Below are 15475 nucleotides of genomic sequence, written 5' to 3'. Positions count from 1 at the left end.
AGAACCAGTTACTGGTTGAATTTATAGAACTGTAAGAGGCTTACCATGAGCATTCTTTCTAATTTCAACGCTTTATTTACCACCTCCCTCCCTATAATAAGATCCACGATGATGATGATGATAAATGGTGCTATGGGAGTAAACCTCATCCACGTATGGGAACATACTTAGAAAAGAAGACAGACTTACCGTTCAGTCAATTATACATGAAAACACGAGTATAAAAATCATGGAGAGCCATCCCTGGAAGTATTTTCAACTTAATGCAAACCTCCCGACAAGATTCAGGCATGCTTTGATTGATGGCAGTTTTGGCCGAGAGGAGAGGGATATTGCCTCCAGCTTAAAAAGCCCCGTTTACAAGAAGATATCTGACTGTCAGTAATATATACTATTGGAAGCCAGTAATAAATAACGGGCAAGTTTCTAGACTAAAATGGAGAAGATGATATTTAAAACCAATGGAGCTATGTTCTAGATATAATTGTCTAAGACTTCTAAGGCCAGCTGAATTGTTCCCTCCTCTACTAAAAGTATGGACCAAGATAGGTTAGATAGAGGTATATTCAGGTTGAATAAAGGGATGCAAGGGACATGACCTGTACCTGGTTCATCATTTTGGCCATTTGAATACATTTCAAGATGAACATGGAATGATTAGACTTCTCGTTTAGAATTATTGGCACTTCCTGATTTGATCTATTCGACTGCAATGGAGTTGGGCTCAAACAAGGGAGTTATCCACGAAAGAGCGTCTATTGTTGTCCTACTAGTCATATCTAGTAGGCCTAGCTTTTAGAATTTTGCTCAAAGAAGGTAGCGACTCTACAAAAGAGCGGCTATCATAGGCCTGGTAGTTATATCTCTTTCCTTGGAAACTTCACTAAGCAAAAGTTCAGAATCTTCCCTTTAAAATCATCAAATTAGTAGATTGCCTGCCATTTCTTTTAATCTAAGAAAAATATCTATTATATTAAATAGAGACTCATTTATTCGGTTAAAAATGACTGAAGAGTCCCAGTCATATAGTGAGTCACCAGTGACGAAATAAAAAAAAATACTTGCGTTTTTCCTTAGGGAGAATAAAAATATTATTTTTGAAAGGTCACCGAAAGCAATTAGGTTTTTGTTATAGTATTTAACGCTGTTTTTATGCGTATAACGGTGTTTTGGACGGGTCTTGAGCCCATTTCAAACAAGCCAAATCTGTCTTTTTAAGAAGTAAGTCTTTCAATATTTAACTTTCAATACCTCTTTACGTGTCAAATACATTTTATCTAGAACCTCTGATAATTCTTTTAAATACCATTTGCTTTCTTAGAAGTAAAAATAGTTCTTATAACTTCCCCAATCGTTAAGGTATTATTATACTAGTAACTTACACGCTTGTAAGCCAGAAATCTTAATCCAGAAGTTTGGCGAGAATTGGCCAATGCCATGCTCCAAGTAGCATAAAAGATCACATTCATATACTTATGGGCACAAGAGGTGGGAAGGAGTTTTGAGTGTTGTTAGGGAATTTACCAGGATGGGGAAGCACCTGTTACCAAGAACTGTTTTTGAATAAGTGAACCTAAGCCAATGAACCCAATGAAATTTGCGAGCCTGGCTAAGAGTTGCTCCATTTAATAAAAAAGGGGAAAATTTTGGCAACCATGTTCTTTTATTTTTGAATTGAACTCAGTTTTGAATTCATCATAGTAAAATGTTCTAGTTGCCCTTTTGAAAAGTTGCATCTTTGAAATGAATAAGACCCAACCTTTGTACTGGGGCAGGGTGGTTCAGAACGTTTCTGGCATAACAACCAGCGAAAGTTGTTATTGGATATAAATAAAACTTTCAGAAATAATAGCAAGGGTTAATATAGGGCTTTTTGTATTTTTTGGTTTAATGTAACCATTTTTGATTTACTGTAACCCTTTACTTTTCTTTGAAAAACTTATTTTGCGGAATTTTTTTAATTAATAAGAAATGTAAGCAAAGTTTACGCAATATAAGAAGAGTTTTGAGAAATTTAAAATAAACCACATTAATGCAGTTACTGTCGCAATGGCACTTGAAAAACAATAAAAAATGAAACACTACCCATAGGTACCAAAAGAGTCTTGTGAGAAAAAACTAAAATTTAAAGTTTATTCTGAAAAAGTAACTATTATTTCGATTAGATTTAACAGTTAAACATAATTTTGAGACTAAATTTATGGGCATTCGAAAAAAAAATCCGAGAACCCTCCGAAAATTTGGTCAAAAATTGTGCAGTTTTTGTCCAAAATGAGCAAAAATTATTTGTGTTTTTAACAGTGTTCTTCAGTTTTCAACATATCGAAGAAAAATAAAGACTGAAATCACTACAATAATCAAGATGACTGGAAAGAATTACAGAAAATGAACTAAAAGCTCATAGTATATAATATATATATATATATATATATATATATATATATATATATATATATATATATATATATATATATATATATATATATATATATATATAATACTAATTACTGGAAGGTTCAGGTATTTAAGATTTAATTTAGTAGATTTTTATTACTTTAGTTAACGGTTACGAGGGGGTGGGGTAGCCAAAGTCCTATGAGTAGTATTCATGTCTGTTTTAGGTTATAATTTTCCAGTTATCATTTTAAAAAATGATAACTTCAGTTATTATTTTATTTTAGTTTTAATATTTAATTATTCGTATAGATCAGTACACGTTATTTTGTTATGTTATGTGATTATTATTTTCAATTAATTTTTTTATGTGATTATTCTCAGCGCCTCACTCTTTATGCTAAGGTTGTTATTGTTTTAAAAAGTAAAGTTCTGACAAAGGGTTAAACTCTACCATAAAGAGCGAGGCATTGAAGAGGGGACAGCCCCATTCATATACGGAATAATTTCTGTTCGTTTTAAGTTTTGATTTCGCTCCTTACTTTCAGTTAAAATAAAGTTTTTTTTTCTTATTTAATACAACTTTGATTTATCTTTGGGAAAGAGAAAAATGTTCCAACCAGAAGGGTCTAAATGCAAAACTTCACTGAATGTTTACAGGGTCAGATAAAAGACGATTGGGCCCAATCAGGCCCCGTGCTGCCATCAAAATCATTCGTATAGATCAGTATACGAAAATTGATTTTCGAAATTGTGAAATGTTCTTAACAATTCCAGTAAATTTTGCTTCTGGAGAGAGATCATTTTCCAGGCTTAAACCAATAAAAAACTACCTTATATCAACCATAGTCAGGATAGACTAGATAGTCTATCTTGACTATCTGATAGCAATTATGTTGATTCAAAGTGAGGACACAAGGAAAATAGATTTTAAAACCGTTTTAAAAGCATTTGCAGAACAAAAATTTAGATGTATTTACATTCACGTGCCCATATTCGGTGATGTAAATTTAAAAAGGCATTTTCAGAATATCTCGGGGACACAAACGTAAATTAAGGCAAGCCCAAAATGAGCACAAAAAAGAAGAAAAAAGGACAAAACCTTGGACAAAAAAGGACAAAGCCAAAAATGAACAAACTGGACCATCAAATGAGACAAGATTTAGAGAACGACCTGAGAAATGCAAATGTACGACGGGTGATAACGAACAGCCTAGTCCGTCAAAAAGGACAAGACCAATCCAAGCAACTAAGACAAAAGGCACTGAAAAATGTCCATAGCAATGATAAACGAAAATAAAGATCAAAGCGAAATGAAGTTAGAATATTAGCGAAACCGACAATTAGAAAAAGTCAAAACCGAAATTGAATAACATAGAAATATACAGTTAAAAAATTAGTGACAGCGAGAATCACAACGACTCAAAAATGGATGTGAAGAACAAACAAAATATTAAGACACAACAATGAGGATCAGAACGAATTAAAATGAAAATGTGTGGTTAGAAGATATATGACCACGAGAACAAAGAAATTTACAGTTAGAAGATAATCAGTAGCGAAAATTACAAGCAACAGCAGGAATAAGAACGTGTCAAAAATGAAGGGTAAGAACAAAGAATTGTATGGTTAGCAGACACGCTAAAGTGAATATCAGAAACTGTCGAAAATGACAGCGAAGAACAAAGAACTGTGTTGTTAAAGGATAGCGAGAATTAAATCGAGTCAAAAATGAAAGTGCATAAGAAAAAAAATATTATGTTAGAAGAACTGCCCCATCACAATCTTCGGTGCCAACTAACTGTGGTGTAGAACCCAGTAAAAACCTGTAAAGACTCCATAAACAACGCTATTGTTGTTTACAATTCATTGGGTCCCTTCAACTCTTTATGTATTCACTGTGGAGTCCTCCGTTATCCCGCTGTAAAAGTAGCCAACAAAGATGAGTTACTTTGGGACTGGTGCCTGCTTGGTCGAATTGTATTCCTGAATCAACAATTTCCTAATCAATTTGTCTGGCCTGTTATAGGAAATCACTTGCTCTCTAAAGAGTTCCACAAACAAATACGAAATTGGAACTCATCGTTTGCTTTAGCTTCATTCAACGTAAGTGATGATCGAACCAAGAATAGTCGTAATGTTTTAAGCTTCAAAACAGCTGGATAAATTTATCACAAAAACAATTTAGCGGCATACCCGTAACAGACCCTGAAGGTGATTTTTAACCATATTCATGTGGCCAGATGTATTTTTTGACCCAAATGGAGATGTTAAAGAACACCTATCAGTTCTTTTAAATTATTAGATCAGTCGTAACACAACACAAACAGCTATGCTAAATGTTACATGTGAGGCACAAACAGCTATGCTAAATGTTACATGTGAGGCACAAACAGCTATGCTAAATGTTACATGTGAGGCACAAACAGCTATGCTAAATGTTACATGTGAGGCACAAACAGCTATGCTAAATGTTACATGTGAGGCACAAACAGCTATGCTAAATGTTACATGAATGCAGGTACATATATATACATGCATATGCATATATATGTATACATGTATATATATATATATATATATACATATATATATATATATATATATATATATATATATATATATATATATATATATATATATATATATATATATATATATATATATCTAAGTTGGATTTGAAATTTACTTAAAAATTTAATATATAGATAGGGCCGCGCAAAAAGAATTCCAATTGGGCCCTGCACTTAGTCGATCCGGCCCTGAGTGTTGAGGGGTATTTTGAATTATATAAAAAAAACACTATGTGCATCCTGATTATATGGAAGGAGGAGTAAAATTTAGAAAATAATTGGTAATTGGTAAATATTGTAATTAGGTAAAGAGGTATTATTGGTATAATCGGTAAAATATTGTAATATTTTACCAATTTTACTGTAGGGATAATTGGTAAAATATTGACAATAAAGAACAAGCTCTGTTTGGGACAAATTATTTGGTAATTTAAAATATGCAATTTTTGATTGTTTACACACAAGAATTATAAAAAAGGTGTATCTGCAATACCTTAGGAATAGCTGAGGGTTTCAACTTGAAATTTTCAGGCCCACTACTAATGCTACTTCTATAACAACTGCGACTACTCATTAATTGACTAGATCTACTTGCAATTTTGACCAATTCTAATTGTGACTCCTTTCAAGTAATTTTGAAGAGATTAACATACAAAAAAAATATTTTTTGCATGAGGTTGTGAAAAATGTTTATCAGCAATAGCTATGGAACAGCCGCGGGCATTGAGTAGAAACTTTCAGGACTTCTTAAAAGGGATGTGGGAAAATGATTGATGGGAAGAGGGTAAAAACCCACCTTTTTATTTTCAGACCTTCTACCCCTGGTGAACATAGATCGAAATTTTGAAATTGCTAGTTTTTCCAAGATAGTCTAAAGAACTCGACTGTCTGTTCGCCCTGTAAACCAAAAGTAAAGAAGAAAAAAGAAATCGGGCACTTACTGGGGTCAGTAGACAAAATTATTTTCGGGCTTGTTTGTTGCGTAGGAATCCACATAGTCAAGAAATTTATGAATTCCACGGTGGTAGGCTTTCTCCCCGGAAAATTTCCTTTAGAATATTTTCCCCTGCAGAAATACCCCTGTAAAATGTTTGGGGGGGGGCAGGCCCCAAATTTCACTTTATAGCAAATTGGAAAGATGAAATTTAAGTCTCAGTCGTTTTTTTCACTTTTTATTTTGTGTTTTTCTTGTTTGTAAAGGTTGTGCTATTTTGACAACCTAGACACAAATTTTCCTACGATTAACCTCTGACCCTCCTTTTAAGTCAAAAGTCAGGATCAATTTGCCTCCCGCCCCCCGAAAACATCCCCCGGCAATTTCAAGTGAATCCTGATTCCAGTTTGTTCTTGAGATAATAAAAAAGTGCTATTTAGATAGCCTGGATACACAAGGCTTCTTTTAGTCTACATTGCTACTTAACCAGGTTATGATTTTTAGATCATCAGGTAACTTATATGATCTTTTGATTTAAGTAACTATTTAACAGTGAATAGTATAGAAGTACTATATTATAGAACAAAAATGTTTTGGTGAACTTGAGAAAAAATACTTGAGTCCTCCCTCCATCCTCTGTACCCTCCCTTGAAGTTTAAGCTTGATAATCCAAGAAAATAAAGGGATATTGATGAAAATTTATTTTGATAACCTCGTATCCTATAGTGTCTTCTGACTTGCCTTCAAAGCTAGATGTGATCAGATTCTAATTGACAAAGGAACTTATAGCGTAAGATTGTTGAATTACCAGAGATGCGACATTTTAAAAGTGATCCTCCAGTCAAAGTTTAAAGTTCTACCCCTCCTGCTTCTTTCTTCACCTTTAATTTTCGAGTCCACTCCCCAAACTGCTCTTGAGATCCTGCAAATTTGGTGTTTGATAGCCAGGATGTGTGAAGGCTTTTTGATTTCTTAGTTCTCCAAGTTGAAGGTCAAAGTACACCTCCCCCCATACCGCAAAAAGATTCCTGAAGGTTTCAACTTGATGTCTGTAACTGGAAAAATTTGCCAGACTTTCCAAAACGGAGGAAAACAACCCCCAAAAGTCGAGGGATTTATTGAAAACTGCACGATTAAATTCTTCCTATCAGAGAAATCTACTGTTGAGGTTTCAAACTCCCCTCTGAGAAAATTAATTAAAAAAAAAAACACAGTTTTTCAGAGGGAAGTAAAGAGTGAACTTGAAACTTAAGACGAACAAAAATTATTACTTCACAGCCTATCCAACATATATCAATAAAACTAGTACAAAATAAATCAACTGGTGATCCTTCCTTATGTTTGTAGGATTACAGAAAACTAGTGCTTTACTGAAAACACAAAAGCCAAGTATAAAAATGAAGAATATAGATTTAGGAGCCAAAAGTTCATACGTAGCATCACAACAACAAACTAATTTATAACACTTTTCACAGTCCTATAGGAGCTGTAATATCAGTAACTTTCAGTACACAATTAAAATTATCTTAAAAATTTAGGTATAAAAATAATAAGTTTAAAGTCATTATACAGCATATAAAATAATGGATTGATTTATCAGACAAAATCTTGATCTCACGTAGTATTACTCGAAATGAAGAACATATCAATCGTAAGATGAACACTGGAAATCCAGTTATTTCTCTCTATAAAACGGAGAACTTTAAGTTGTGATACAAATTCTAAAGCGAGTCTGTAGTATCATAGGCAGCAATCTAGCGCTGCCTAAGTAAAGAACGATATGGGCACAATGAGTTTTTTTTTCTTCTGCTGGATAATTCGTATCGAAGGAGTTGTCGTAGAAACTTTGAAAAGGGCTCATCCGATTATAAATTGGAGTGGCTAGTGCCCTTTTTAATAGTCGAAAGTGATTTGTGGGCAACTAGCCCCCCCCCCATTCCTATCATTCCTCCAAACACATCCAATCAAAATTTAGAGATAGCCATTTTGTTCAGCATAGCTGATTTCCAGATAGAAAATATGTTTTTGAGGAGGAAACTCCCCCACAACCCTCAGGGCAAGTGTTTTAAGTTATGCCCTGGGGGCATATAAGGTTTTTATAGAAGGTGTTGTCGAATAAACTTCAAAAAAGGCTCATTCGATTTGAAATTCAAAGTGCTAGTGCCCTTTTAATTATTCAAATGTGATTGGAGGGCAACTAGCCCCCCCACGCCCATCATTTCCCCAAACACATCCAATGAAAATTTTGAGATAGCCATTTGGTTCAGCGTAGTTGACTTCCAGATAGAAAATATGTTTTTGAGAAGGACACAGCCCTCAGGGCAAGGGTTTTAAGTTATGCCCAGGGGGCATATAATGTTTTTACAGAAGGCGTTGTCTTAGAAACTACAAAAAAAACTCATTCGATTGGAAATTCAAAGGGCTAGTGCCCTTTTTAATAATCAAAAGTGATTGGACGGCAACTAGCCCCCCCCCCCCTCCAAAGCCCATCATTCCCCCAAACACATCCAATACAAATTTTGGGATAGCCATTTTGTTCAGCGTAGTTGATTTCCAGATAGAAAATATATTTTTGAGGAGGACACTCCCCACAACCCTCAGGGCAAGGATTATAAGTCATGCCCTGGGGGCATATAAGGTTTTAATTGAAATCTTTGTCATAGAAATTTGAAAAAGGACTCATTCGATTTGAAATTCAAAGGGATAGTACCCTTTTTAATCATCGAAAGTGATTTGAGGGCAACTAACCCCCCTCTCACGCCCACCTTTTCCCCAAACACATCCAATCAAAATTTTTAGATAGCCATTTCATTAGCGTAGTTGAAAACTTTGTAAATTAGGTCTTTAAGGATGAAAACCCCTCCCCCCACAACCTTCAGTGCTAGGGTTCTAAGTTATTCCTTGGGGCATATGGAGTTTTTATTGAAAGTGTTGTCGTAGAAACTTCAAAAGGGCTTATTCAATTGGAAATTGAAAGGGCTACCGCCTTTTTTTAATATTTGAAAGTGATTGGATAGCGACTAAAGCCCCTCTCACGCCCACCCTTTTCCAAAACACGTCCAATCAAAATTTTGAGATATCCATTTTGTTCAACGTAGTTGAACGTTCTGGAATTTGGGTCTTTTAGGATGACCCCCCTCAGAGCCCTCAGTGCATGGGTTGTAAGTTATGCCCTGGGGGCATATAAGGTTTATATAGAAAGTCGTTGCATAAATCATAGGCAGCAGGATTGCGCTGCCTAAGTAAAGAACGGGGACACTCGAGAATGAGACATGAAACGGGGACTAAGTAAAGAGGAGGACACTCCACCACAACCCCAAGGGTTTTAAGTTATGCCCTGGGGGCATATAAGAACAATATTGGCACAATATATTATTTGTTATTTTTTTCCTTTAGAGCAGGACACGTCGTATCGAAGAAGTTGTCGTAGAAACTTCAAAAAGCGCTCATTCAATTGGATATTGGAGTGGCTTGTGCCCTTTTTAATAGTCGAAAGTGATTGGAAGGCGACTAACACCCCTCTCACGCCCAGGATTTCCCCAAACACATGCAATCAAAATTTTGAGATAGCCATGTTGTTTAACGTAATAGAAAGTTCTGGAAATTCGGTCTTAGAGGATGACAACCACCCTAACAGACCTTAGGGAAAGGGCTGTAATTTATAACCTGGGGACATACAAGGTGTTTATAGAAAGGGTATTCGTTTCCAAAAGGGCTCATTCGATTGGAAATCGAAAGACCTAGTGCCCTTTTTAATAGTCGAAAGTGACTGGAAGGCTTGACACTTTTATAGTAAAGATCGAAGTGGGTATAGTGTATTATTGTTGTTGTTGTTGCTTAGACCAGGGCACTTCGTATTGAAGGACTTGTCGTGGGAACTTCGAAAAGGGCTCATTCGATTGAAAATAGAAAGGGCTGATGCCCTTTTTCATAGTCGAAAGTGATTTGAGGGCAACTAATCCCCCTTCCACTCCCACGCTCCCACGCCAACCCACCCAATTCTGCTCTTAAAATTTAACCAAAACAAAATAGCGTAAGTGTATCCAAGCTATATAAGAAAGTAAACAGATTTTTTTGCGAATGGTATCAAGTTTTCCATTTCAGGTCAATTAGAGGAGGTACGAAACTAAATTAAACACTACTATTTGTGTCCAGATTTTTAAAAGGGTGTATGATAATAATAATAATAATTTATTATAAGCCAAAAAACAGGCCATGCAGAGCAGTATTCTTAATTACACTTTACAAGAAAAATAACATAAATATTAAGTTTCACTCATTGATGTCAACGCTTCATTTACATAATTACATAACTGCCTGATTGTCCTTTTTACAGTCGTTTTAAGGATCCCCCGGAAATAACACGTACCACCCACAAAAAAAATTTACCATAATATAGAAATTTTCTGGCACTCGGTGAGAATATGGGCCACATCCACAATACCTAGGTTACATCTGGGGCAAGAGTAATCCGCATTTGCATCTGGGGCCACCCTATTTCTTTCAAATACTCTTTTTCTATTTTTTAGTGGCAGACAATTCGCTCGGACCCAAAACCAAGTCCTCAATGTCTCCCCCGGTAATCCTAGTTTAAAATAATATTCAAATCCAAATATCTCTTTTACATGGGAATAAAACTTCAATGGAAGTAAACCGATTTTTTTGCGAATGGTATCAAGTTTTCCATTTCAGGTCAACTAGAGGAGGTATGAAACTAAATTAAACAGTACTATTTGTGTCCAGATTTTTAAAAGGGTGTATGTTGTTAAAAATTGCTGAAAATTTTTCTCCAGCATACAAATAGCAGGCCAAACTATAAAGTCTTAAAAAAAGAAAAGATTTAAAGTATTGTTTTCTTTTTCCCTGAAAAGACTATGTCAATATAAAACGAACAGAAATTAATAAAAAAAAATTTTTCCACGAAATAAGTTTTTCAAAGAAATGTAAAGAACCCCATTAAACAAAAAATGAGCAAAAACAAAATCAAATAATTTACCGAGCGTGAAACTACCACAAATCAGCATCGATAAATAATTGAAACCCAGAACGAACAGAAATTACAATAATTAACTGAGTCAAACTCAAAACGAGCAGAAATTAACACAAGTTGTGCGCAAAACCCCAATGCCTTACCAAGATCAGAACAAAATTTGCACTTTACTGAAAAAATGCAAATGAACGTGCATTGTCAGTTTAATATACATATACTGACATTTAGTAATAAAAATCTTAATATTATTTGATTTGTTAAAGTTATAAAAGTAAAAACATTTATATTTTTTCAGTAAAGTGCAAATTTTGTTCTGACCTTGGGAAGGCATAGGGGTTTTGCGCACCAATTATGTTAATTTCTGCTCGTTTCATCAGCCCTTTCTAATATCAAAAAGAAATAATTGGTTTTTGCAACAGAATGGGGAGCAGGGAATCTAGAGTGTTTCTTTGAGCAATTTACTGCTTGAGTGAATTAGGAGTTGGTTGTTGGCACCTTCCTGGCATGTTTTGTGAAAAGTTGTTCATTATGGAAAGATGTTGCAAAATTTCTCTTGACTGTGTTATCAGTGAAGTTTAACACCTACTACTGGGCTACTACTAAAAAATCACCGCAGCACCAAGCCACCGGAGGCCAACACAGCTACGTACACTCCGCCTCCATCCCAATCTGTTCAAAGCCTCCCTCTTTACACCCTCCTAGGAAGTTTCCATTTCCTTTAAATCTTTCTTTATGACATCCTCCCACCCCAACCGTGGGCAACCTGCTTTCTGTCTAGCCCTAGACGGTTGGCCGAAAAGGACAATCTTTGGAAATCTGTCATCCTTCATCCATGGAACGTGGCCTAGCCATCTCAACATTTCTCTTATGATAGCCCAAGAAAGTGAAATTGAACCACACTTTTCTTCTTCTTCTTCTATTTCACAGCAGGCGGAATTTTCAGTCGATACTATTTAGCCCTTTTCCTTTGACTCTACCCTGTGGCCTACAGAGGTACTGGCTTGGTTGTCTTTTACTTGTCAGATATTCTAAGATATCTTTCAGTACATCTTTCAACTCAAGGAGCTCAAAAATATGGTAATATATTCCGATTTCTGTGCTCTGTATGCAGGTACAGTTGACTAGACTCTAGGCTGATACTAAGATTTTTTTGTGTTTGAAGCAATTTGACTGTTTACAAAGCGAGGTCTGTTAGGCAGACGTCAGCATTTTACATTCAAATAGACAGTGGTCAATTATTTTATTATTCATATTACAATGCCTGCAGAGAGGGGACAGGGGAACTGAACCATTTGCATTAGGGAACTGGTACGAGAATGCAAAAAAAATTTGTCCATTTGTTCCAGAACGAATTCTATGATAAATTTTTGAAAAATACTAATTGGTAAAGGGGGAAAAGATAGGATTATTTTTACTAAACATAGTATCTGATAGTCTACATCGATAAATATCTCTAATGGGGATTGGTCTCCTACTTGGCTGGTCGATATTTATAGCATTTTCTGCTATTTCATCAACCTGATGATTACCACTTATACCAGAGTGGCTAGGAATATACTGAAGATAAGTTCTTATGCCACTTGAAGCAAGATTATCTATAATACTATGACAATGATAAGTGTCAATATCCAACTTATACTGAGAAGCTGAAGACAGAAACTCAAAGCTTCATAAAGAGTCGGGAAAAACTATAATATTATTAGAATTAGCAATCAAAAGTTGGTTTTCCTTAATGTGTTCTAATGCCATGATTATAGCATTTAACTTGCAGACATTATAGGTACATTATTATACAATCTCTCACCCATTGCAATTTTCAGATTACAAAGGAAAGCACTACTTGCTAACTTTTCATTCATTTGGTACCCATCAAAATAGATTTGGGAATGGTTCTAATAAACAGCTGTACGAATTTCGGCAAACGTTTTCTGGACGACCGCGATGAGGGTTAAATCTTAGGTTCAGTTACAGAAATTGGCATTTATTATGGGGATTGAAAGATTTCACGGAAAGCAAGCGGGAAAAGTGGGAGTAATCGACTTAGCAGGGACAGGGAACTTCTTTTGAATATTGGCATACTCATCTGGAATGCCTCTATACATGGCTGGATTTCTTAACCAATTATGTAGAGTGTGTAAGCTATTTGACTCAATTGTTGTAAGATGTATTAACAAGAGAAAGCTACGTCTTTCCCTGATTGTTCTTAATCCTCTTTCTAAGCAAAAACTAGCAGTTTGTGGGATTCTAAGACCAAACATGAGACGTATTACTTTATTTTATAGTGTTTCAATTTTTTGCATCTGGGTCTTTGCACATACACCATAGACGGTGAGCCCATAGTCAATGTGGGGGCTTATATGTGGTTTATAAGACTGGAGTTAGATTTTCTCCTTACAGCTCCAGGGTGTGGAAGGAAGTCTTTTTAGTATACTTGTTTTTCTAAAGCATTTTTTTATTGTGTTTGAAATTTGAAGATTGAAATTAAGTTTCTGGTCAAGAATGAGACCTGGGTAGTTAATGTGATAATCTTCTGAAATAGATGTTCCATTTAGAGTTAGTCTTGCATTAACATGGTTTTGCTTTCGTTGAAATTGGATTATTTTTGACTTCGTAGGTGTAATGGGTAAATCTGAATGCTGATAGAATTTTTCACATTGAAAAATTGACTGATGCAGCTTTGACAGTGCAATCTCAAAGGTGTTGCCAGATGACCATAGCACCAGATCATAAGCATCTTTTAGATTTGTGGGGGGGAGATTCATGTCCCATAGGTCTAAGACTAAGAGGAGGCAGCTAAGGACTGATCCCTGTGGAAGTCTTGTGGTTATTGTCTTTTGAGGAGATGAAGGTTCACCTACACAAACAATGAAACTTTACAGTTCTATAAACGATATTGTAAGGCATACGCGCTTGGGGGGGTAGTCCAAGGTTTGCAAGGTTATTTGAGAAGATTTGGTGGTTCACATTCTCGTATGTCCCTTCAAAATTTAGGAAAGCTGCCACTAGACATTATTTTTTTTAGAATTATACATTTATTTTATTTTTTAAAAAGATAAAAGCATCTTTTGAGGCGTGGTGTGTCCAGAAACCCTTTTGAGTGTGAGTGATCACATTATTTTTTTCAACAGACCAGAGGAGTCGATAATAGATCATTTTCTTGGTTATTTTCCCCGTTACAGGAGTAATCATTATGGGCCTATAAGATTCTCAGGAGTATTTTTGGGTTTATTTTTCTTACATCCTTACTTTCTTATCCTTACATCCTTATTTTTCTTACTTTTCATACATTCTTCTGTTTGAAATGCAGTAAGTCAGTCAGCCGGGTATCCAGAACAATCCATAGGCAATTTCTCTGGAAAACATGTAGCAAATATTCATCCACTTTTCGGAGCTCCAAGGCTTCAGAGCCATATTTGACCACTGTCATCACTGTAGCTTTCAATATTAATCTTGGGTTGCAGACTTATCTTCATATGACTACAATCTTTTTTAACTGTGAAAATTACCCCTGTCCCTTGTCTATTCTACTTTTAACATCTCCCTGCTCCCACCTTCTGTACTAACGATACTACCAAGGTAAGTGAAGCCGTCCACCTGATCAATCTTTTCGTTACCCACCGTCACCTTTTCATCTTCACCCTTTCCTAGCCTTAGTGACCTAGTCTTCTTAACATTTCCCTTCAAACCTATTCTAATCCCCTGAACTATCAAAACATCTAACAGTTAATTCACATATTAAAGCTAGGATGCTTGAAATCATCAGCATAACATAAGTCCACGAGAGTTTTTCCTCCCTCATTCCGATTCCGATGTCTCCCATTGCCTTCTTCCTGTGCTTTTTAAGACAAAATCCATCAAAGTCCAGGAGAGTTTATCCTCCCCACTTGATTCCGTGGTCTCCCATTGCCTTTCCTATGCTCCTTAAGACAAAGTCCATCAACGTGATCCATGTAAAGGGGGATAGAACACTACCCTGCTTAACTCCCGATTTAATTTGAAACTCAGCTGCTAACCTCATTTCCTACCTTAACCGCAGCAGTGTTACTCTCGTACATAGCACTAATCACTTTAATGTATTTGTCTCAGTAAACCATACAGGGATAAAATCTTTGCTGAAAACCCTTCCATCAACAGAATCGGATGCTTGCTCCATAATCTTGCCAAACTGAAGACCAAAGGTGTTTGACAGCCTCATGACTTTCTCAATTATTAACCTAAGACTGAAAATTTGGTCGATACATCCTCTACCGTTTCCAAAACTGCACTTTTTCTTCTCTTAAAAGCATGTCTCACATCATCTCTCAGTCGAATAAGTAAGTAAGTAAGCATGACGGCACTAGACCCCTAAGGTCCAAACCGGCGGTGCTGATTCCCGTTTCATGCCCTTCAGCCAGGAAGTGTAATGGGGGGTTGGGGGCCAGCCATCCTGTGCTTTCACACACCCTTCCTGCTCGAATAAGTATCATATTACTAAGTAATTTGCTGCATACAGAGACCAGGCTAATGCCTTGATAGCTACCACACTTACTCTTATCACCTTTCTTATACAGTGGTTTAATTAAGGTTTAAGTGGTTTAATTAAGG

At 35.8% G+C, this 15475-nt stretch overlaps 1 protein-coding gene across 2 annotated transcripts in view; it reads right to left on the bottom strand.

Moving 5' to 3' along the window:
- The window catches only part of LOC148947393 (uncharacterized), a 67459-nt gene that overhangs the window by 4336 nt on the left and 47648 nt on the right, over positions 1-15475 (bottom strand). The gene's annotated exons all lie outside the window — the stretch shown is intronic.

The sequence above is a fragment of the Artemia sp. Qi Xiang Cuo genome, chromosome 10 (genome assembly GCF_049724085.1).
Source record: "Artemia sp. Qi Xiang Cuo chromosome 10, ASM4972408v1, whole genome shotgun sequence".
NCBI classification, from domain to species: domain Eukaryota; kingdom Metazoa; phylum Arthropoda; class Branchiopoda; order Anostraca; family Artemiidae; genus Artemia; species Artemia sp. Qi Xiang Cuo.
Note: the sequence above shows the minus strand (reverse complement) of the source record. Positions and strands in the feature narration are given on the sequence as shown.